At 38.3% G+C, this 23387-nt stretch overlaps 1 protein-coding gene and 1 long non-coding RNA gene across 41 annotated transcripts in view; one reads left to right on the forward strand and one right to left on the reverse strand.

The window, feature by feature from the left end:
- Positions 1 to 23387, reverse strand: part of Gulp1 (GULP PTB domain containing engulfment adaptor 1) — a 271287-nt gene that overhangs the window by 57278 nt on the left and 190622 nt on the right. The gene's annotated exons all lie outside the window — the stretch shown is intronic.
- Positions 3053 to 23387, forward strand: part of LOC147828516 (uncharacterized) — a 37003-nt gene continuing 16668 nt past the window's right edge. For both annotated transcript variants that reach the window (XR_015450647.1, XR_015450648.1), the window contains exon 1: positions 3053 to 3299. This is a non-coding gene — a long non-coding RNA (uncharacterized LOC147828516). The remainder of the gene's footprint in view (positions 3300 to 23387) is intronic.

A 23387-nucleotide genomic window follows, 5' to 3' on the forward strand; every position in this document is an offset into this window, starting at 1 on the left:
CCAAGCCCTTTACTGGCCTGAGTCCCGGGATATCAGATGCCAGTCTTATAAGTCTTCAGGTAGGATAATACCTCCCTAGGGAAAGTGGCCCAAGAAGAAAATAATACAACCTAGGCTGACAGCAGTGTTTCACATAAGACAGCAATGGTCACTGTAGGAGTCACAAGTTGACAGCAGAGAACAAGATAAAGCAAATCTTCTGTTCTTTTGGAACTTACACCCTAAGGGGGAAGATAAACAGTAAAAACAAACATGTATAATAATTGAATAGCATTTTAGAAGTAGTCTAGAGACAGAACAGGATCCATGTGTCATTTCTATCTGTGGCTCCATATTGGATAGGATGACCACAGGAGACCCCAGTAAGAAGGTAAAATGTAAGCCAGCCAGAAAGGTCATGATCCAGCTAGACACTTAGGGGCTGGCAGCCCAGACAAAAGGAACAGAAAGTGCAAAATTCAGGTACTTTTTTAAAAAGATACAAAATAGAGCAATTTAAGAATTGGTCTAGGACCATTATTTTTAAAAACTCTGTAGCTATACTGGTAACATCAGCATTATCTGTGAAACTGTTATAAATACAAATTTTATCAAATCAGAAATTCTAGAGTTGGGGCCCTGCAACTGGTGTCAGTATTTCCTCCAAGTGATTCTCATATGTGTTTAAATGTGAGAATCATATTCCCAGGAAATTCAGCATCAAACCACATAGAGTTCGAGAAAGAGAGAACAGAAAAACCCAAAGGAAGAAAGTCATCACTTCTCCAGAATCAAAGTTAAGACAGCGTTGTCATGAGTAAAACACACAGAAAGACACGCAGGTGGGCTCATCACTAGAGATGAATAAGAGGAGATGAGGAGATTAAAGATCATTTGAAATGCTAGAGAAACACAAACTCCCCCAGGATCACAAGTATGAATCTCCACAAATGTCTTCATGTCAGCAACAGTGGAGGAAAAATGACTTCAACTTTTGAGTCAAGTTTATAGTCTATACAGAAAAAAATCATACTGATCTGTACCTTGGCCCAGAATTTTGCCCTCCCAAGCCCTGGGTCTCAGTACCACAAAACAAAACAGAAGTAAAATAAAACAGAAGGATAAGTGGAAGCCATGTACCAGGGAGGACATGGCAGGGGGTGTCGATCACCACTACAAACAGGACACGGAAAGCACAGCAGTGGGGGAGTTTATTCAGAAGCAGAGCAAAACGCGAAAAGAAAAGTAGGAAAGTAAAAGGATTTGGTTCAATGAGACGTGGATAAAGATCTGGGGATGGTTTGGGCTTTCTGTTTTGTTTTGTTGGGTTTTTTATTGTAATTCCTAAAGAGATACTTTTTTAAATGGACAGAGACTTCTGTGATAAATAAAAGTTAAATCACCAAATGCTAGCATCAACTTGGCACATATTCACTTATTCCAAAAAGAAATGTATGTGCTATGGAAAAATATTCCTTATAGATTTTATTGCTAACAAATATACACTTGTGTGTTTGTGAGTGTGCGTGTCTGTACCTATGTCTATGTTTGTGCCTAGACCATAGACAGATGTGCTATATCTTAGATGGCATAAGCAAAGAACACATACACACACAAATAAAAAGAACAAGACAGGCTGGACAGAGTATGGGTAATATTCCAAACTCATGCGTCAGGAATGTAGGAATGTAACATTTCAATAAAAACTTAAAGAAAGGAAGAAATGAAACATGCACTCAAGCATGTTGGGCTTAAAATGCCTCTGGTGTGGTGAATAAAGGTGCAGACCCAAAAACCGTGTCTGCACATCTGGGCTGGGAGAAGAATTCAGGGTACACCTTGAGGATTAGGGAGAGGCCCCAGGAGACCGCACAGAAGGCAGAGACATGGAGAAGAGGGCCAGGATCTAGGTTCCCCAGGATGCTTCCATGTGTCATGGGAGACCAAAGAGATTCCTGCTGCAAAAGAATGAGATCAGAGTTCAGGGAGACAGCCAGAGGGCTGGGAAAGTGAGATCAGCAACACCACTGAGTAGAGTTGCCAGATCTAGCAGATAAAATTACAGGGCGCCACTGCTGGTGGGACGGTAAAACGGAAGTGCCAATGCATCCAGCCTAGGATGGTATGAGTCAAACTTGTGAAAACAAACCAAATCTCTTCAATTACTAGTGTTATCCATTTATCGTGCATTATTGTGCATACCCATGTACATTTATAGTATATGTGTATCTATAGGTATTTTGAACTTTGGCTACTAGCTACTAAAATGGCTAAGGTTAAAATATTGACTAGGATTACTAAGCAACAGGGGTAGAAAATAAAGATATAAAACATACAAAGTACATTTAGAATATTAAACTAGGAAACAGAAGATGAAATCAGTTATTGACCTAAAATGTACTGTGTATTTTTAGTCTAGGTAGAAAGGCAGACAAAGTGGCATATATTTTCCTGAGAGTGTAAAAACAATAAAATGTCTTCTTAAAATCACTGATAAAGACTTGGATACACACAGGACAGATATTTGAAGCTACAGATCTAATTATGTCTTCCAAACAAGCACTGTATGCAAGCATCTCTCTGCCCCATATATTGCCTGGGAAGCTGCACCCAAAGTAGGCACGCTACAGCCTGCAATATGTCGTGATTAAAAGCACAAAAACACCATCAAATTTAGCATTATACACAGAATAGTCACCTTGTAAACCTCCTAAGTTAAGTTTCATTCGGATATGAACAGTTGATTAAAAGTTTTCCAAATTCTCACAACGAATTTTTAATCAAAATGATAGACCTCTCTTCAACTAATCTCCATAAATGACTGTCTATATTCATTTCTTCTATTCTTTCTTTGTATTCCATTATACCCGTCATACGCATTTTACAAAAACATATGAAAATGTGAGACTCCACCTTCATTTCGAATGTTAGTTAAACTTTTTATCACTTGAAAGGCTAAACAGGTTGTTCTACAACTTGCTTCTTTGCCAGTAGAGAGCAGTGTTGGACAATGGATGTCTCTATTTATATATCTGCTCTGTTTACTTCCTCCAGTGTTTGGGACTCACTCTAGGAAGAATGTAGTGTTTAAAACAAACAAAAAATGGGGCAATCCACTTTCCAGCCCCTTTCTGTCTCTCTTAGGCAGAAGCTTTCTTTCTCCCAATAAATTTTTCCTACTCTTAACCTCCATTGTTCCTAGAATTCATTCTTCGATTTTAGAGAACACGAACTCACGTTTCAGTATCTAGTATGTTTGCAGTTACATCTCCTTCCCCTATATCATTTTGGAGGTCTTCCACCGAGACTGCTGGTCGGAGGTAAGAGTTTGCTTTCCTAGGTCCTAACTTTGGTCTTTTTGCTTCATAGACTGTAACTTTTCATTTCTCAGGCTCTGGACATTTGTTTCAGATTCTGGTTTCTGTTTCATACATTCTGGCCTTCGTTTTGGCTTTTGTCTCAAAAGTGCCTTAATTTTAAGTTGTGTTTTAAATGTTTGCAAATTTCTTGTTTTTCTTATGCATGGTCTTTTGTTGAAATTACGTTTTATTCTTGTTTTGTATGTGTTGCACTGGACTGAGTTGCTTATAAATGTTGTAAAATGGGCCTCTTATGAAATGGTCTCAGATAAAGGCAGTTCAGGCTTTTCTCTGTCCCTTACAGAAAGCCAAACAGTGGTTACTGTGCCAGCTAGTAACTGCCTATAGGGCAGCTGCCACTCTCAAAGCAGGGGACAGGTTTCTCCAGTTGTCCTCTGGTGAATCCCCACTCCCATGACACCAATGGCGGGTGGAATGTTGACCAGATAGGCAACTGGGTTCCTTTTGGAGACAGATCTCTCATTGTGTGGAACTAGCAGAAACTGAGGTGACAACTGAGGGGTCATGGCCAGGGCTACTCTCCAGTGGACACCCAAAGGTCCCTCAGAAGAAACTAGCTCCAGACAGCCTGTCCGGGTAATCCGCAGAACATCTCCACATCTTGTCCCTATCTGGACGCCTCAGTGAGGTGAAAGGGGAACTCTGTCAGTGATCATCAGATATCCCCTGTCTCAGAGTGATCTGAAACAATGCCCTCAGAGCCCTTTCTGAAGACTCCATTAAGATCTGAGCTACAGGTTTGGACTCCTTTCTCTACTACTAATAAGACAGACCTCTAGACAAATGTACAAAACAAATCCTTGATAGAGCAAAAATACCTGAACCTTTTCTCCCCCTAGGCATTGTCTTCATCATTTATGTTTGTGGGGGAGAAAAATGCCTTTTCTGATAGGTTATGGGCTTTGCAACTTTGACTGTGGACTTATAGAGTGTTATATGGTGATTTTTGGATGTTTAACTTTATTGGATGATTGAGCTTTATTTGGGCTTTTTCTCTTGGCTAGTGAGTTAAAAACTCCACTTAAAATTTTTCTCCAACTTGTTGGGAGTTCATTTGAAAATCTCTAGTAGTCAGACCACTCCTCCTTGCAGAAAGTCAGGCTAAGGCAACTCACAACAACTGTTTTGTCTTACACTAGGGAAAATAACAATTAGTAACTTGCATTTGTGTTTTTACATGCTAAGTGGAACATGGGACTATTTTGGTCAGTCTTTCTCTGGTCAGTCTTCATGCATGCGCTTAGGAACTTGATAAAGGTGCCTTTACTATGTAGATTGTGGCCACTATGAGGACCTATGAATTTCAAATACTTAGTGAATTTAAAATGGACCTTAAAGGAGTAGCCTTGTATTGCTGCTAATAAAAGTTGCCTAAATGACTGGATAGCAACAGAAATGTCTCAGAGCTTTCTCTGCCCTACGGCCCAGGGCCGAATCTCTGACTTACCATCTCTGGAGGTGATCTCTTTAACAGGAAAAGTGCCCTAAATTTGACTGTTGACCTATTCCCCTCTCTTTCAAGGAACTAGAAAGCAGTGGTTTAAATCTCTTGGTTTGCTAGCAATACTTCCTTCTCTAAACATGACTGTTATGGCTAAAGTCAATTGTAACTTACGCTTTGAGAGTACCTACTGGAGTAAGGATATGAGTTCCCTGAGGAAGATAAGATCGCGCGCTGGTTAAAGGTAGATGGTCCAGTCCAGTTTTATTTTCTGGTTCTCTCTCCAGATGTTAGCTACCTACCTTGGAGTGCTATACACCTTGGGAGATGCCCTGGGGGGTACAGGAATCAAGCACAGACTTATGGGACGCCATATTTGTTTCTCTTGTTTCAAATTGGGACTCTATATCTGAACCTTTTACTCCTTTGGAATATATTAAGGAGCAATTTAGCATTTCTCTACACCTGCATGTGGTGTGCCTACCTCCTAAAGCCAAGTACACAGAGAAAAGTATTATGATGCTATCTCACAATTAGAATTACACTGCAAAAGAGAGAACATGGTCAAAATAATCTTATGTTGAGATTTTCTTTACCTTAGGAAGTAATTCTTGCTTGTGTTCAAATGTAAATGTGGGCCATAGAAAAATGAGACACCTCACCTCAAGGCATTCAGTACCTCTAAGCCTAAGGCTACTGCTCACCCTAACCACCAGGAGCTGAGGGTGGAGTTTCCAGGCCAGCTCTAATCTCCCTGAGGCTATATCCATTCCTAGCTAAGTTGTTGAGGTCCCTCAAAGACAATATCCCTTGCAGGAAATAAATGGCAAATATGAGACTACCTGTGTTCATGTGTCTTTTTCTCTCAGTGATCTAAGACATTAAATGAGACCTAAAAAAGTTTTCAGAATACCCTGATATGTACATTGAGGTCTTTAGAGAACTTACTCAGACCTACGGACTAGATTAAAACGATTTAGTGTTGCTCTTAAATCAAATATTGACTCCTAATGAAAGACAAGTAGTATTAAAATCTGCTACTACATGTAGAGACAAATATTATCTTAATTTTTGAAGCTCAAAAGACAGGCAGCCAGGGGAACAGCTGGTTCCTACTGGGAAACAAGCAGTTCCTATACAAGACCCCCACTGGCCTGCCAATCAGATACAAGATTAAATAGAAGACATTTTCAGGCATGTACTCATGAAGGTGTAAAGATACATGAGAACTAACCCCTTCAGTTAATTTAAATTTTCAACTATTTATCAGGAAAAATAGGACAGACCTACATCCTGATACGATAAAAGAAAATACTACAGTTTTTCCAAGTCACAGTCTTGCAATATGTAGATGGGATGCAGCTATGAGGCCCCTCAGAAAAGCTTTCTAGCCAAGATATCTGCTCTGCTGAATTTTTCTAACAGACAGGGGTTATAATATTTCTAGATCTAAGGCACAACTTTGCAGCCTTGAGGTAAAATATTTAGGCCTTATTATATCTAAGGGAACCCAAAGACTGGGGGAAGAAAGAATTAAACCAGTTCTTTCCTTTCCATAACCCAAGACTCTAAAACAGCTAAGGAGATTCCTGGAAATTACAGGCTTTTGTGGCCTTCAGATAGCAGGATATAGTGAGATTGTGTGACCCCCTCTATTAGCTTATAGAAAAGCCCAAGAGACAGACACCTGGGGACCTCATTCCCGGACCACACTCTAGAAGCTCAAACAAGCACTTCTAAGTGCCTAACTACAGGACACCCTTTCAGTTTGTATGTTAATAAGAGGTGAGACGTGGCTCTGGGAGAGTTTCTACAACATCAGGGAGCTGCCCAACAGCCTGTAGGGTATTTCAATCATAAATTAGATATTATAGATTCAGAGTAATTCATTAAAAGGGTAAGCCCAGAATGGTGAGTTTCCCCTCCCTGGAATCCTTCCAGAGTAAAGCTGACCTTCATTTATCTCTAGGCCATAGAGAAAACTGGTCTGGGTTTAGTCCTGAAACTCTCAAAAGATAAATGTAAAAGTTTTAGTTCAGATTTATCTGTCTTTCAGGCCTCAGGCAAAATTAGAGAATGGTAAGAACAGCTAACCTGGCTCTGGCCACTTCTGTGCACCTCTAGTCAGCCGCCACTGGCACCGGACGAGATAAAGTCTAAGGGACACCTTAGATTGGGCACAGAACAAGAGGGATAAACAGGGATACCATCTTTCCCTTTGTTTCTTTTCAAAATGGGAGAAACTGTCATAGGTAGACATCTGCAGCACAGCAGGTTGGAGCCTTAGCAGGCCTTCTTCCCTCACTGCTTGGAATTCATACTTAGCTCCAAAGAGGGTCACCTAGTCTCTCCTACATGCAAATCTGGCCTGAGCGGACCCCACTGGAGATAGTTAAAATTACCTTTAACAGTCTGTCCCTTTAGAGGGAACAATTACATGTGGCCATCGAACAACTATGGTTATCAAAGCAACCATGAGAAGCCTGTATAGCTGGGTATTCCAGTCAGATAAACCATCAGTTTAGGGCTCATCCTAAAATGGTCTTTGCTTTCACGGGTGTAGAGTTTTATTTATTTTTTTATTCTTATTACAAGAGGCCTCTGTTAATTGATCTACAAAGTTCTGACTAATCTTATTTATAGTTATAAACTTAAAAATTATAAGTTAGTATAATTCAACTTGGCCAAATACCTCTGAGTGCACTCTGGTTCACAAACAATTTGTCTTATGTGTGTGTGTGTGTGTGTGTGTGTGTGTCTGTTTGCTCAATTTGTTACAACATGTACAGCTGCTATGTTTGAGCTTTTTCCTTTTGGCATTTTGGGTTTTTTAAGATGTTTGCCTGTAACTCAAGTTGGCTTATCGATAAATGTCATTAAAGACATGGTGCCCCCAGGTTGCCAGATGATCCAAATAATGTCAAAAGGTTTTACAAATACAGTACATATTGATATCTATATATAATGACTCAGGAATCTTTCATTGGTCAAAAATAATGTGTTAATTGTTATGATCTGGCTCTCAGAGGTCATCTAAAAATTTGTTAAGATCACTAAAGACTTTTGGGCTTAGGAAACTACAGGACAGGACTCTCCTTGGTAAATAAAGGTGCGGCTCCCTGGAAAAATTTATTATAGCCTTTGTTCACAAAGGGGACACCAATAATTTCCTTGTGGGAAATACATTGCTAAACATATCATTGTGATTGGTATACATTGGTCGTGGGCTAAGTTTTCGGTGAAAAATAATAAGGTTTTATTTAAAAAGTTCTTGGTACAAAATGAAATTAAATGACAAGGGGTTTCATGTAACTGATATTCACTGTTATTTCATGGTGTACTAAATATCATTCACGCCTTCTGGGTGTACAGGTCTCCTAGGATACTGTTTATGGTAATGAGCTTTGACTCAGATCTGCCTTTCTCTTACACTCCCGCTACTTGTGATAAGAGGTAGATGTCAAGACAGCATGAGAAAAGCAGTCAAATAATAGTTATCTTAAAAACTTATGTGATGTATGCTATATGTGTTACCACACTTAGGCATGCTCAGTCACCAAACAGTTGAAACAATGTCACACTAAAATTAGAGGCTAGACATTATGGACTCCTAAGATACATTTATAGGCCAATATGTATGTTCTCTTTAGATGGCATCCTACTAAAGGATAACAAATAAGAGTTTTCTTTATGTTATTTAAAGTCTTGTGATCAGATGAAGGTGTTTGACTGAAAGACTATTCCATACTAAGATAGACATGTAAGTGTTACAAAGACAACGTCATCATGATTGTCATGCTAAAATACTATATGTGGCTCTTGACCTTAACTTTCTCTATAATATACAACTGTTGTCTGTTAACATTCTACAAGGATTCAACTACTAAAACAACCATGGTTGGTAAAAAATACCAGCCCTCTACATATGCTTTATACTTCAAAAGTGCTTGATGTCTTAACTATTACAACAGTTAAGCTCACTGCTCCTACTAAAATACTTATGTCACTGATCTTCTCTTCTGGCTGTTCAACAACTAATGTTTGGAGACCACAAGTAGAAAGGTAACTGGGCTAAGAGGACATCCAATATTTTGGCCCTGGCCCCTCAAGGTCAACAAAGATCCAGGACACAAAGGAACCTTTCCTACAGGATCCTACATCTTTGGTAAGTCACTCAACCTCCTGAGCAGGAAGACTGCTGGGCACCAGAGGACAAATGTACCATGTGCCAAAGGAGGGTCACAAAGAGGGAAAAGTCTCCCACGCTTTCACTGAAAGCAACATGGTCAAGCAAGGCCATGCATGACCCATCGTGATGGCTGACACTGACAGAGGAGCTGAGAGGCTCTATGCATGGTTCCAAAATAATGCCTGAGGAGACTTAACTGACCATAATAGACAGCAAGAGGTTCATACTGATTGACACAGGTCTCACTGTAACTTGGTCTTAAACACCCAGCAGAAAAGAATAACCAAAAGAGGTATAAAATAATGCCATAGTAATAAAGGTAGATATATAAAGGGGCTCCAGTCACTGACCCCTTCTGGCAGTTTCCAGCTCTACCAGTAGCTGACCATGATTATGGATCATTAGAAAAAAAAACTATGGTAAAATCTATAAGAGCTCAGCTAGAGTTTTATATATCTTAGTGAAATTTGTTCTTCAAATTGTCTCTTATCTTCTTACAGTTGAAACTAGAGAGACTTATGACAAAGTATCAGACTTATAGATGACCTTTTTATCCATAAAAGAATCTAATAGTCAGCAGGTTATAATCACTATTTAAATTTCTAAGTGTGACTTTCTCCCCAACCTGCCCTTCCATTCTAGTGTGCTCATGCTTAGATTATGCTCCAATTTCCTAAAAGTTTTGTTTATTCTTGCCTAGAGGCTGCCAAACTCCAAGCAGTCATACAAGTGGAACCAGTAATGTGCCAGACTTCTTTTGCCCGGATTCACCAGATTGAATTTGTAAACAGCTCATAAGATGCGAAACTATATAGTATGATTTCTGTGTTGGATTCTGAAGACCCCTGGGACCTTCTCCTTATCCTCTTTATGGGAGGCTATTACTAGTTTCTGCTGGTGAAGACCCATGTTGGCTACATTCATAGCAATCCTGCTGAACTTATAATTTGGCCCATGTATTAACTGTTTCTTTGGCTTTGTCTCCTCCAGATTCAAAGCTATACAGCTACCAAGATGATAATGGCTGGTGCTGTCGAGGGCCTTTACATAGACTCTGTAGAGTAACTCTGACTGCTGATCACAACTATGACCCTCTTCAGCCAGAAGTAGCCAGAACGGCCTTCGCCCTTTCCCCCCTCACAGCAGTTAGGCGTACTTCTTCAAAGGGGAGTAATACTGTGGGTAGGTAAGTTAATTAGATAGGTTGTAGGCAGTTAGACAGGACCAGCCCACAAGGAGACAACATGGAGGACAGTGAAGACACAGTCACTGAAGGCCAGCACAGTAAAAGGAGAGAAACCACCACACCCATTAGGATGAATAGCAGTGATTGATATTCTAAGTAGGTATCAATGGGGGGGTGGGGAGCCAAGGTCTTAACCCGGCCTCTCCAGGAAGTATCCCTGACCCACCCTTACTGAAAATCCTTGTATGTGACTTGCCCCCCCATTTGACCCCCATTTAATCACTATTACCTGGGTGACTGTACTTGTAATCTTATTGGTTGGTCGTGGTTTTGCCCCACCTCATGCCCACCTTGTAAATTTCCATGGGTCTTCTAGTTTTGTCCCACTTTGTACCCGCCTCACCACGTGGCTTTGTTGTATAAAACATCTTTGAAAAGTGGGGTGAGTGGCAACCCACTTTCCGGTCCCCCTTCTGTCTCTCTTAGGCAGAGGCTTTCTTTCTCTCAGTAAGTTTTTCCTACTCTTAAAAATAAATAAAATAAAATAAAACAAACAAAAAATGACACATATCTAAAGAGTTACAAGTCTAACTTATTAAATTTGACAGTATTTAATATAGGAAGGAGCTAATTTATAACAGAATTATTTATAACAGAATTATTTAAAATACATTTATATATTGAATCTAAAATGTGCCAATTTCAGGTATATAATATGTTCTCTACATAATTATTTTAAAATATAAAGTATATAATGCCTACTTTTTACAACATAAAAGCTTTATCTACATTGACACTTAATAAATAATAACTATTGGTGGCAAATAAACATTGTAACTGTAGAAAACATATAAATGAACATATCTTTGTAACCAACAATGCAGAATTTCAAATATAATGGGACAAATCTTCTGAACTAACACCATATGTGAAAAAAAAATTTTAAACATTTTATCTACTCAACTGCACCCGGCAGATAAGCCATATATGAGTGAGCCAATTTAATTTTATAGTCTTTATGTGGCTGAATTGCCATGTAACAGAGCCAAGCAACACAGAAAAAGCCATTTTTAAAAGGCAATCATAATAGTCAATTGCTAAAGAAGGGTCACACTCAATTGGATTTAAACCTATTACTTAACTGCCAAAACCATAAACATGAAGAAAAATTAAAATAGATCCAGCAGAAGGAAGGGTTGTAATTTTAAATTAAATACTCCAAAGGTTATCTTTTAAAGGAGAGCCAGGAAGTTTCGACAGAGAATCAAAACCATTACCTTCAGTATTTTACACCTCATTTGATTTTAGGTTTCTCATTTTACTGTAATAATCTCTTAAATTAAAACTGTTCTTATTTCACATGGTTACAGCATTATTATTTTAATAGTCTCTTGTGCTAAAAATAAGATTACAAGTTTAAGTCCAAACGAACTTGCTTGTTATAAACAAGAACCTGTGATCACTGCTCAAGTGACTCAAAGCTGAGTTTGTATCACACAGTCACAGTGAAAAGCGGCAAGTTTTTAATCCCGTCAAACACCCTTCACCTCTGAGGATGAGACAGGTGGAGTGAAGAGCAGCAATTCACTGTATGTTATAAATAGACATTTCTTAAAAAAACCCAGAAAACATCAACTTGTACAGAAAATTGAAAGCACTGGCTTTGGAGCAAGACGGGCTTCACAATCTATCTCCCATCAGAGAACCACAGGACTGTAAAAGTACATGGCATTAAGGGACAGTCTCATTGGCCTCCCATTGCTTTATAGACCTGATATGAGGGTCAAGGAGTTAGTGACTTTGCAAGGTCACAAAACTTGTCAGCACCCCAGCTAGGGATGGAATCTCAGCTCTTCTGACTTTCAGACCCATGCTCTTTATTTTTGTTACATTAAATAAAATAGAATACAATGAAAATTAATAGAGTACACTGGATATATAAATATTAGTTGGAATTATATTAGTAATCTATATCATCACCCTTTGGCTAGTTAACTTACATTATACAGCCTTTCTATTTGATATATTAATATCAGAGAGAGTCAAACAAGCATGCAGTTTGCTCTTCACCCAGATAACTTGAGTTGCCAAGTACTAGTTGTACCGCTGATTTACTGAACCTCTCATTGCCTCGGTTCTCTCATTCAAAACTGGGTATGAGCTCGGTGTAGTAAGAATACAAAACAAGTGGCTGGCATAGAAAGAGTGTTGATAAGCTCATGCTTAGAAATTAAAATAAAAATAATAAAAAAGTCAAATAAGAAAATAAAAGGAGCCAGCACAGTGAGCTATGGAATAGGAGAGAGGGAGAGAGGGAGAGAGAGAGAGAGAGAGAGAGAGAGAGAGAGAGAGAGAGAGAACTATTTTCAACTATTAGATTTGGATTTTGGCTGTTGAGGCAGTTAGAAAATTGTATGGACTACTTTCAAATATTTCATCTTCTGAATTCTCATTGTAATTTAATATATTTGCAACTCTTATTATTGCAATTTAATCAAATGTATATATAACATGAGACCAGTGAGGGTTTTAGGATCTACACTATTGATGTGTCTACCTCTGGATGCCTTCTAATAAGTTTCCATTCTGTTTTTCAGAGAGGCTGAGGATATTTCTCACTAAATACACTTTTAGGTTCATTATAACTTTTGGCAAATACTATTATTTTTTCAATCCTATTTATAACAAGTTACTGTTATTCTAATAAATATTTACAGACAGCTAAGCTTCTTTTTTTAAGATTTAAGTATGCTTATATGTAATTATCAGAAAAAGGAAACATGTTTCCTTTTCTTCCCCAGTATTGCTACCAATTATTTAATTTTCCTATGTATAACTGATATTGTGTAATAGAAGAAAAGGTCTAAAGGAGTAGGGGAAGTGGGAGGGGTAGGGGAAAGGAAACAAGGAAAAGAAAAAATATGAGAAAAGGGAAAAAATGGAAACAAAGTCTTTGTAAATAGGGAAGGGTGGAGGGGGTGAAGGAAGGACGGGGAATCGGGAAAAAATAAGAACCAAGATACTCATGTAAAGGTACAAGATCCCAATGATGAATGCAACTGTATTTTATACCTAAAATATACCAACAAACTTAATGGAAAAAAATTATTTAATTTTCCTTACATATTGTCTTAGTGGCAAAACAATGTGGAACAGCAGAGATAATTGGTTCCTGATTTGTATTGAACTTAAGCTCTTAAAAATACAATACATTGCTTATTGTTGTACTTCAAGTTTAAGGTTCCATAAAGGAACCTCTCCAAACCCACTTGTGTTCCTGAATTCCAAATCCATTTTTCTGAGAGAACCCTTAATATTTCCAGTAACCTTTTTGCTCTCCTGAGCTAAATTTATACTTTTCTTGCCCTTTGGGAGAAAATATTTTTAAATGCTCCAGCACTTCTCCTATTTCAGGAAATTATACTGCTAGCACTTCCTTTCTGAGGTACTATATTATTACCATTACCCTCAATAGTATTATTTCTATATGCAATTCCAGTTCAGAAGTGCTTAATGGTCATCATAGATGTATAAGGCACTGTTCTAGACACTAGGGTACAGCTGTAAATGAAACAGACACAAACCCCTGACCACTAGTGCTACATCTTTGTCTTCAATGACCAGTGAGGCCGCCTGCACCACCCCCACACAGGTTCTTTTACTCCACTCTAACAACAGCATCGTTATTTGAGAATAATCCAAATATGCTGTGACAAGAAAACTTTCAAACACAGGAGAGGTTTCTGGCTGTAAGATCAATGTTTGTTTTTTATGCCATTTTAGAGAAGAGCTCACCCTGACTATGAGTGAGCAGACCCTCTTCCTTACACTTGGATATCTTAGATAATGAGTGATTATATTATGGGGCTTTGCTCCTCACACTGCTGTCCTCATTTCTTCACAAAGGGAGAAAATCTACTTTGTAGATCTTGAGAGGCAGTACATCGTTCTGAGTGAAGAGTGAGTGTAGGCTACAAATACACTGCAAATGCAGTGTTATTGCTTCGAATGGACTTTCTGTCGATTATTATAGCCTGACTGATCCTGCAAAGCACTGCTGTATGCACAACTCTCATCCTCATTTGTGTGCTATGAAGGTTAAAGCAGCAAAGACTGGATCCTGCCTTCTGGGCTTTTTCTTCCCAGGCTTAGAGATGGAAGATGAAGCAAGGAAATGCAAAGGAAACAGAGCAAGAACCCTCGGAGTTAGAGTAGACTGACAGACGCTTGAAGTCGGAAGGGATGAGTATACTGTTCTAATTACTTCCATGGAATCACCCAAGCCACAGCCACTAATGAGAGCCGGCTCTGCTCCACACCAGCCCTTCTTTTATTCAACAGTTGCTCACTGAATCCAAAAAACTCTGCTAAAAACCTTCTAGACTTAATTGACAGATTCAGTAAAGTATCTGGATACAAGGTCAACACTCAAAAATCAATAGCCTTCTTGTACACAAATAACAGGCTCACTGAGAGAGAAATTAGGGAAACAATTCCTCTCACAATAACTTATATCCAAAAAAATGAAATATCTAGGAATCAATCTAACAAAGGAAGCAAAAGACCTCTACACTGAAAACTACAGCACTCTGAAAAAAGAGATTGAAGAGAATAAAAGAAAATGGTAAGACATCCCTTGTTCCTGGGTAGGAAGAACAAACGTAGTGAAAATGGCCATACTTCCAAAACTGCTATATAGATTCAATGCAATCCCGATTGAAATCCCAAAAGTATATTTCACAGAACTTGAAAAAACAATCCAAAAATTCATTTGGAACCAGAAGAGACCTAGAATAGCAAAAGCAATTCTAGGCAACAGAGACATGACAGGGGTTATCACAATCCCCAAGCTGAAGCTATACTACAAAGCTACTGTGATAAAAACGGCATGTTACTGGCAAAGAAATAGACCCAAGGATCAGTGGAACAGATTAGAAGATGCAGAAACAACTCCAGACACACTCAGCTACCTCATCTTTGACAAAGAAACCAACCACCCTCACTGGAGGAAAGATAACCTCTTTAATAAATGGTGCTGGAAAAACTGGATTTCAAACTGCCACAGATTAAAACTAGGCCCGTTATCTATTACCATGCACTAAACTAAAATCAAAGTGGATCAAAGATCTAAATATGAAAACAGAAACGCTGAATCAGCTCGAACAGAGGTTAGGTAGAACTCTTAAAGACACTGTTGTAGGAAAAGACTTTATGAACAAAACCTCAGGAGCATGGGAACTAGCAGAAAGAATCAACAACTGGGATCTCATCTTATTAAAAGGCTTCTGCACTGCAAGAGAAATCACCAACACTGCTAAGAGACAACCTACAATGTGGGAAAAAGTTTTTACCAGCTATTCTTCAAAGAACTACTACCTAGAATATATAAAGAACTGGAAAAAAATCAGACCACCCAAATTTAAAGACTCAATTCAAAAATGGGCATCTGAAATGAACAGACATTTCTCAGACAAAGAAGTAAAAGCAGCAAATAAACATGAAAAAATGTTTAACATCACTGGTCATTCAAGAGATGCAGATGAAAACAACACTGAGATTCCACCTCACCCCAGAAAGAGTGGCTGCTATAAAGAAATCAATCAATAACAAATGCTGGCGGGGATGTGGGGAGAAAGGAACCCTTCTCCATTGTTGGTGGGAGTGTAGACTGGTGCAACCACTGTGGAAATCAGTATGGAGATATCTCAAAGAACTAGGGCTGGAGGTCCCATTTGACCCAGCTATTCCCCTGCTGGTTATCTTCCCAAAAGAATTAAAGGAATCATACCACAGTGATATATGTTCACCCATGTTCATAGCAGCACCATTTGTAATAGCTAAAACTTGAAAACAGCCCAATTGCCCATCAACTGGAGACTGGATAAAGAAGATGTGGGTGTTTTTCTAAAATGGAGTACTACTCAGCCATAAAGAATGATAAACTAGAATAATTTATAGCTAAATGGATGCACATTGAGGCCATAGTCTTAAGTGAAATAAACAGGATACACATGTGTAAATACTGAATAGTTTCTCTAGTGTGAGAAACTAAGAGTGCAAATAAGAATCAAAATGTATAATAGATAATATGAAACAGGAAGTAAAAGTCTATAGGGGAGGAGGAAGTGGGAGGAGTAGGGGAAAGGAAAAAAAATGAGAAAAGGAAAAAATGGAAACAAAGTCTTTGTAAATAGGGAGGGGTGGAGGGGTTGAAGGGAGGGCAGGGAAATGGGGAAAAAATAAGAACCAAGACACATCACATGCAGGTACAAGCACCCAATGATGAATGTCATCGTATTATATATGTAAAATGTACCAATAAATGTAATGAAAACCAGTTGCTTATTGAAAACCTACTGTGTGGCAGGCACTCTCCCAGGAATTTGAAAACCAGTAACAGAAAAGGCAAAGATCCCTGCAGAGGGATCTCTGAGTCACTCCGAGTGACAGGCGCATGACTGACAGGCGCATGGATTCCGGCATGGATTCTGGCATGAACTCCAGCTCTGCTACTCGCTAGGTCTCCAAATCTTACCATCCCTGAGGAACAACTTATTCTTTTGCAAAATGTAGACAAATCCCTGTTCTGAGAAGTGGATTGTGGACACATTTACACGGGCAGCCCCTGCTGACATAAAGCAGGCATTTGTTTCCAAATGCAAACGTTTCCCATCATATGCTCAGATATGCATTTTTATCTAGATCCTTGAGTAACGCTGGAAGAATATTTTTTAAAATTATTTTCAACAAAGGTCAGTTATCTTCTTTTGCATAGACTCAGCAGGACTCTACTAGTTCAGTTTAAAGAAGTACATAAATCTTTTAGGAAGCTGGAACTCTGGTGCCTGAGTGATAGGTTGGGAAACAGAAGCCCGAAGCATCCAGCTACGGTGGTATCTTGACTCTTCCTATGGTGGAGCAGCAGAAAGGAGGGCGGGCTCCAGCTCTGCCTAAGGCTGGGTCCACCTCACAGCAATGAGTTGCCTCGCAATCAGATACACAAGCAAGTTGTGCTGTTATCTGACCTTGGCAGCTAATCGCCCTTTCTTCTCTTCCCCATTTGTAAAGGTGATGCTTTCACTATTACAATTCATGCTCTTGTTCCAATTAGGCCAATTCTAGGTACTTTGAAGTTCAACTTGGGCCCAGACATGGTGGCACCACATGCCTATAATCCCAGCACTCAGGAGGTTTCGGCAGGAGGCGGATGTGAGTTGGAGGCAGCCTGGGGAACATAGTGAGTTCAAGGTCAGCCTGAACTGCACAGTGGGACCCTGCCTCAGAAAACAAACAAAATAATTATAATAATAATGATAGTAAATCAATTTGACAATTTGCTTATTTTCAATTCCATGCCTTTTTTGTTTTTGTTTTTTGTACCGGGGATCAAATTCAGGACAGTCCATGCCTTTGAAAACAAAATTTTATTCAGGTTTTTTTTCTTTCATCCAAGGCAATTATCACTAATTAGCACTAATTAGTCTTCATTGTAAATGCTTAATTGGTTTTGTTTGAACCCTACTCTAGGCTGATTTTAGTTGATTTTCTCTGGCCTTTATAAAATCAATGATAGCATATCCCAGGGCAGCTCCGGAGTATTTTCAGCTGCCCTTTGAAAGCTCTAATCCTGGTATTAACATAGACCTTTGTTTTTATTGGTGCACTTCTGAAAATCTAATAAACTGATTAGTGTAGTGATTATGGTTCCAAATTACTAAGAACTTCCCTTTATACATACACAAATATATTTTAATATGTCACTTTTCTAAAAACATTGCATATTCCTACTTGATATACTTGATTAATACACAATATCAAATATTCAAGTTTACTGTGCTTAGACTACAGAACTGGGTTTTTGAGATGAGCCTTAAGTCCGTGCACTATTTATTAATGGAACTATGAAATATGTACTTAATAGTTCCCTGTGAATTATAGTTAATGAACTGTGCACTTCAATCTATTAATACATCAAAAGTTTTGATTAAGCCATTTACCCTTATCATTGCTTTTTTAATTCAACCATTTTGTGACATGCCATTTCAGTTACTTGCCCATCAAGCTCAATATAAAATGCATATACTGACTCAGTCCTGAGGTTAATTTGTTTTCATTTAAAACTGATAAACGCCTGGGCTCGGGAGGTAGCCCAGTGATACAGAACTTGTCCAATATGAATGAGGCCCTGGGTTTGATAACTAGCACCACACAGGACAAAGTGATAAAAGCTATTAAAATGCATGAATAAGTGAAGTGTGGGCTAGGTTAGGATGGCACTGGAGTGATACTTATTTGGATCTCATTTCAGAGCTAATCTAGTTTAAACTTTAAAATTATACGTAACCATACAAGTTATAGATGCTGCTTGCTACATGGAAGAAGTGTGAAACAAATGACAATCTTTGCTCCACAAATGTACTTTTTAATGAATATTCAAGTTGAAACATCTGCACAAATCCAAGGGGCATGGCTTTATAAAGCACAAATAAACTTCATAAAGGAATTCTACTAGTGAACCTGAGAGATATTGTCATTTTATCAAAACTGACTGTTTATCTGAAAGTAGAGAATATTTCATCTGCAAACAGTCAAAGAAAGGACTTTTCTGAGCCCTTGGTGATATTCCAGGGGAGGCAGAGGGCCACAATGGCTAGAATCCACCTGTCAAGCCATCCCCAAAAAAGCTGCCAGCAGCCTGCAGGACGAAGTGCACACTGAGTGGACGGATGGGTAACACCTAGGGCAAATGGAGAGAGGGAAGGAACTTTCTCTTAACAGGCCTGTTAGCCTCTCCAACGGAAGTACTTTGGGTTTGCTGTTGTAAAACACACTTCCTAGGAGAAGGCGCACACTTATGGCTGCTTTTTCTCCACTTTGATCTGATTTTCAGATTTTTATTACGATGGCAAATTTACCAATGTATCACTCAAAACTATGTATAACGTGCAAATCCCCATTTTGCATACTGAAGTCAAGGGCATTCATTTTGTCAATTGTTGATCTCCTCAAAATCTGACTGACTTTACTGAATGATAAGGTCAATTTTATTCTGCACAGTGGTAGAGTGCTTAGAAGAAATCTGTGGGATCATGGAGATTAAGATTTGAATCTTCACTGCATTGAGTTATCACGCTCCACTCCACAAATGTGTACAAATAGTGAGCCCCAAACATAAAAAAGAGAATATTTTCCTACATAGAAATAAAAAATGTGACTGATGCCTCGGTTACTAAATTGTTTTGTTGAACTGAATTTGAATCTTTAAGCCTTTTACTCAATATAGAGTTGCAGTGATACTTATGAGGACTGCCTGTGACATGAGATAACTATGCTTTGCCTAGTGCTTAATATTCAATAGATTTGTCTCCCTCATTTAAGTTGGAAAATGAAAACTGTTTTATACATAAAAGCCAAAATGTCTTCTTCATTAAATTTTCTCATACTACCTAATCTATGTAGATTGTTGAAAACAACTGTGATTAATTTCTTTCTGGTTTGTAGTTACTGGCTTAAAATTTGATAAATGCAAGTGAGATAGAATACTTAGCATGCAAATTCTCTCAATGATTTCCTTGATAATTCCAGACATTTAAAAAAATGGGAATTGAAATTTATAAAAGTCTATAAAAATGCATACTTATGTTAGCAAATATACAGTATTCATGTTGTTGTAATTAAAAAGAAAAATGGTGGAGAAGCAGGATAATATTCATCAAATGACAGATTAAATTTTTTAGGAGATATCCTATTTAACTTGTTAGGTGCTAATTATATTGCATATGACCTTTTTCAGAAAGCTTTCTTTTAAATTTAATAAAATAAATAATATGATAGGTTGCTATATCTATTAAATTAAGTGGTGTAAGTGAACTACACAGATGTGGACGGTGATCTCATTAAAAAGGTCTGTGGTTGGTCAAGCACATGGTACAAAACAGCTGAAACCTAGGCTATCACAGGGCACACTGGTTCAGTGACTACGAACTGGTTTTAGCCTGAAACTTGCGCTGTTAAATGATCCAGTTATGAAGGTCATGGCACAGCATTCAAAAAACATCACATGAATGATTTCAAAACCTCTCATTTATATGTCTGCATCAACAGATAGGTTTTTCTATTCATTCTGTGGCAAAACACATAATCTATTGATGATGAGTAGAATATGACAGAATTGCGGGCTAATAACTCCACTGCTGGTCTAGACTAGCACATCTTCACCGGATGAATGAGTGAGATGTAGACCGTGTACATCCCTGGAACTTGGCATGCTGGGTCTGTCTTCTGGAGAATATGGACACAGAAATCCCTACCTCATGAGGGCACACGATCCCATATTACTAAGATATTACGTATTTCGTTATGCTTCTGGATATTATGATATGCATGCTATATAATGTATATTATAATGTGTTCCTGGGATGGGGTCATTTGGGGAAGAATGATTATGAGTCGAGCATTAAAATATTGAAGGAATGAACAAATGACTCAGAGTCTGAGGATGAGAAATATGGAGAGGCCAGATGATTACAGGAAGAGGTGCTGAAAGAAACACCGCCGATGAAAGACAACAGAGGTTTTATCGTCCTCTGAGGAGAACTGGCTTTCATCAGGAGTCAGCAGCAGCAGCAAAGTTCAGAAGAAAGCCTGAAGACAAAGGGGACTTTACTGATGGCATAGCTCTCGTTCTCAGGAGTCCAGTCCTTCTTCTAAGAAAAATCAACCATTTTTTCAAAGTGTCATTTATTTCAAAAAAATCATTCAACCACATAATAAAGTGTATTTGAAGTGGCTTATAATGAGTCATCAAACAAGAGGATAAAATAAATTAGAAAAAAATGGAACAAAAAGGAAAGGAAGCCAAAATGTAAAGTAGAAGTAGGGCTGTGATCCAGTCAATTGGCTACGGGACAGTCCGTCATAAACTAGTGTTACGGTTTGGGTCTGAAGGTTGCCCCAAAGCCTCATTTGGTCAGAGGTAGCTGAATCTGGAATGTGTGATGCTGGGGTTAAGGGCGTGTGGCTACTAAACCCTACATGTCAGTGAGTGGTTTGGCACTGCCCTAATCCCAGTGGTCTGGATGGGAAAAAAGAGGCAGAAACATGCCGTGAAGGATCTTGTTGCCTTTGCTGCCTTGTGTGCGCCATGCGGTTTCTCCTCTGCCAGGCCTGTTTGCCATCCCTGCCTTCCAGCCAGCCAATTATGAACTGACACCTCTAGGAACTACAAGCCAAATAAACCCCTTCCCCTCTAACTTTGGGTATTGGGTATTTTTGAATCAGCAACCAGAGAAAAGTAACTAACACAACTAGGGTGTTATCTTACTCAACAGTAGCATAAAGTATGACACGCAATCAGTTAACTATATGATTCATTTTTGATGAGGTAAAATTTTTAAAAACCTATTTCATTTATATGATGGGGCTTTGAATATGCAATTGGGCTAATAAGTGATTTCACTAGCGGAAGTGTTTGACAGTTCATTAAATTTCAAATATCCTATGATATTTGTTTATTTTTATAATAGCTATGAATATGAAAACAGTTTCACAGTTATTTATTTTAATTCAACACATTAGTCGCTCTATTTTCAAGCAAAATACCTATCACAACCAGAAAGAGATAAAGCAAGCATTAATTACTTTTATCTCTATATTTTGTCCTACAGTTGGCTATGTAAATAACATTCTTTGTAATTGTTAGATTAATGTGTAATGTATTCAATCATGATATAATTTTTGGATATTAAATGGTCATAAAAGCATTGCAGGGTGCATATATACATAGGCTTTTGAGGCTTCTTTAATAATGGTTCTCTTGTCGGGGATTTAGCTCAGTGGTTCTGCTGCCTGCCTCGAAAACGCAAGATCCTGAGTTCTATCCCTGGTCCAAAAAAACACAATGGTTCTCTTTAGTATAGTTTCTACCACTAATAGAATATCACTTTTTAAAAAGTTAAAATGAATTTCGAGCGTTAAATTTTCCAAATTGAATATATATAAATAATCATATCTTGAGAGTTTTTCAGACTATACATACTTCCTAGAGTTTTCCTGTCTCTACATTATTAGCTCTGAAAGTTCTAAGTCATGGAATTTCCTTGGACACTGCAGGCTAGTGACAGATGAATGATGTCTGCTACCTGTTAGCATCATTTATGAGATATTCTTTAGCACTGAACCAAAAGATTGTAGTTATCAGGGGAAAACCACACTGGGAAGATTAAGATAAACATTTTAAAAATAATCATCAAAATGTTTTAAAAATAAGTATATTTTAGCATAAAATTAAATACACAGGATAAAAGTAGCTATAGATGTCTGAGAATTACATACATATATATATTACACATTATCACAGTAAACATAATTGCATGACTGAGTCAAGGACTGAGGTGGCATTTGCAGAGTACTTGAGCTCTCAGTCATTTGTAAGAAAGATTAAGCAAACATCTTTACATGCAAAGCCCATGGCATTCATGTTCATATCTAGTTATGTTTACAAGAAAAGGAGACAACTGTGGTGAGAAGGTCTGTCTCCTCCAAAATTCAATTTGAAACTTCGTCCCCAAGGCAACAATATTAAAAGGTGGGACCCTGAGGTAGCGGGTAGGCTGTCTGGGATCTGGCCGCATGAATGGACTGATGCTACTGTAAAAGAGCTGAAAGGTTCTGGCTAGCCTTTATTGCTCTATCACCCCTTCTGCTACAAGAGGAAACAGAGTTCATCCTTCTGCAGGAAGAAGCATTCAAGGCACAGTCTTGGAAGCAGAGACCAAGTGCCCTCCAGACACCAAATATCCTCACACCTTGATCTTGGCCTTCCCAGCCTCTCCTAAAGCAAAATGGTAACTTTCTGACCTTTATATATTAGCAAGCCCTTGAAACTTGATATAATGGCACTAACAGACTAAGACATTCTCCAGGAAAACTCCATTAGTACACCCTGAAAAAGCTCCCAAGATGTTACGCTCTATTGGCATTTTGAAATATTTAGAGATTAAATTAACTCATTACAAAATTTCATACAAAGCATAAGAGACAATTTCTAATATATATTAGCTATCTCCTATGTGATATAGCAAACTGTTTTCAAGTATCAGATGCAGGAGACCATCTTGAAACCACACTGAGCAAGCATTAAGATATTACTGAATTGGTTTATAATTCAGCTACTGATTAAAATTATGAGTCATTCCAAGGCCTATGTGTGAC

This window comes from Heterocephalus glaber, unplaced genomic scaffold (genome assembly GCF_053883595.1).
Source record: "Heterocephalus glaber isolate CG9 unplaced genomic scaffold, H.glaber_assembly_v1.0 deba00001058, whole genome shotgun sequence".
Classification (NCBI taxonomy): Eukaryota; Metazoa; Chordata; class Mammalia; order Rodentia; family Bathyergidae; genus Heterocephalus; species Heterocephalus glaber.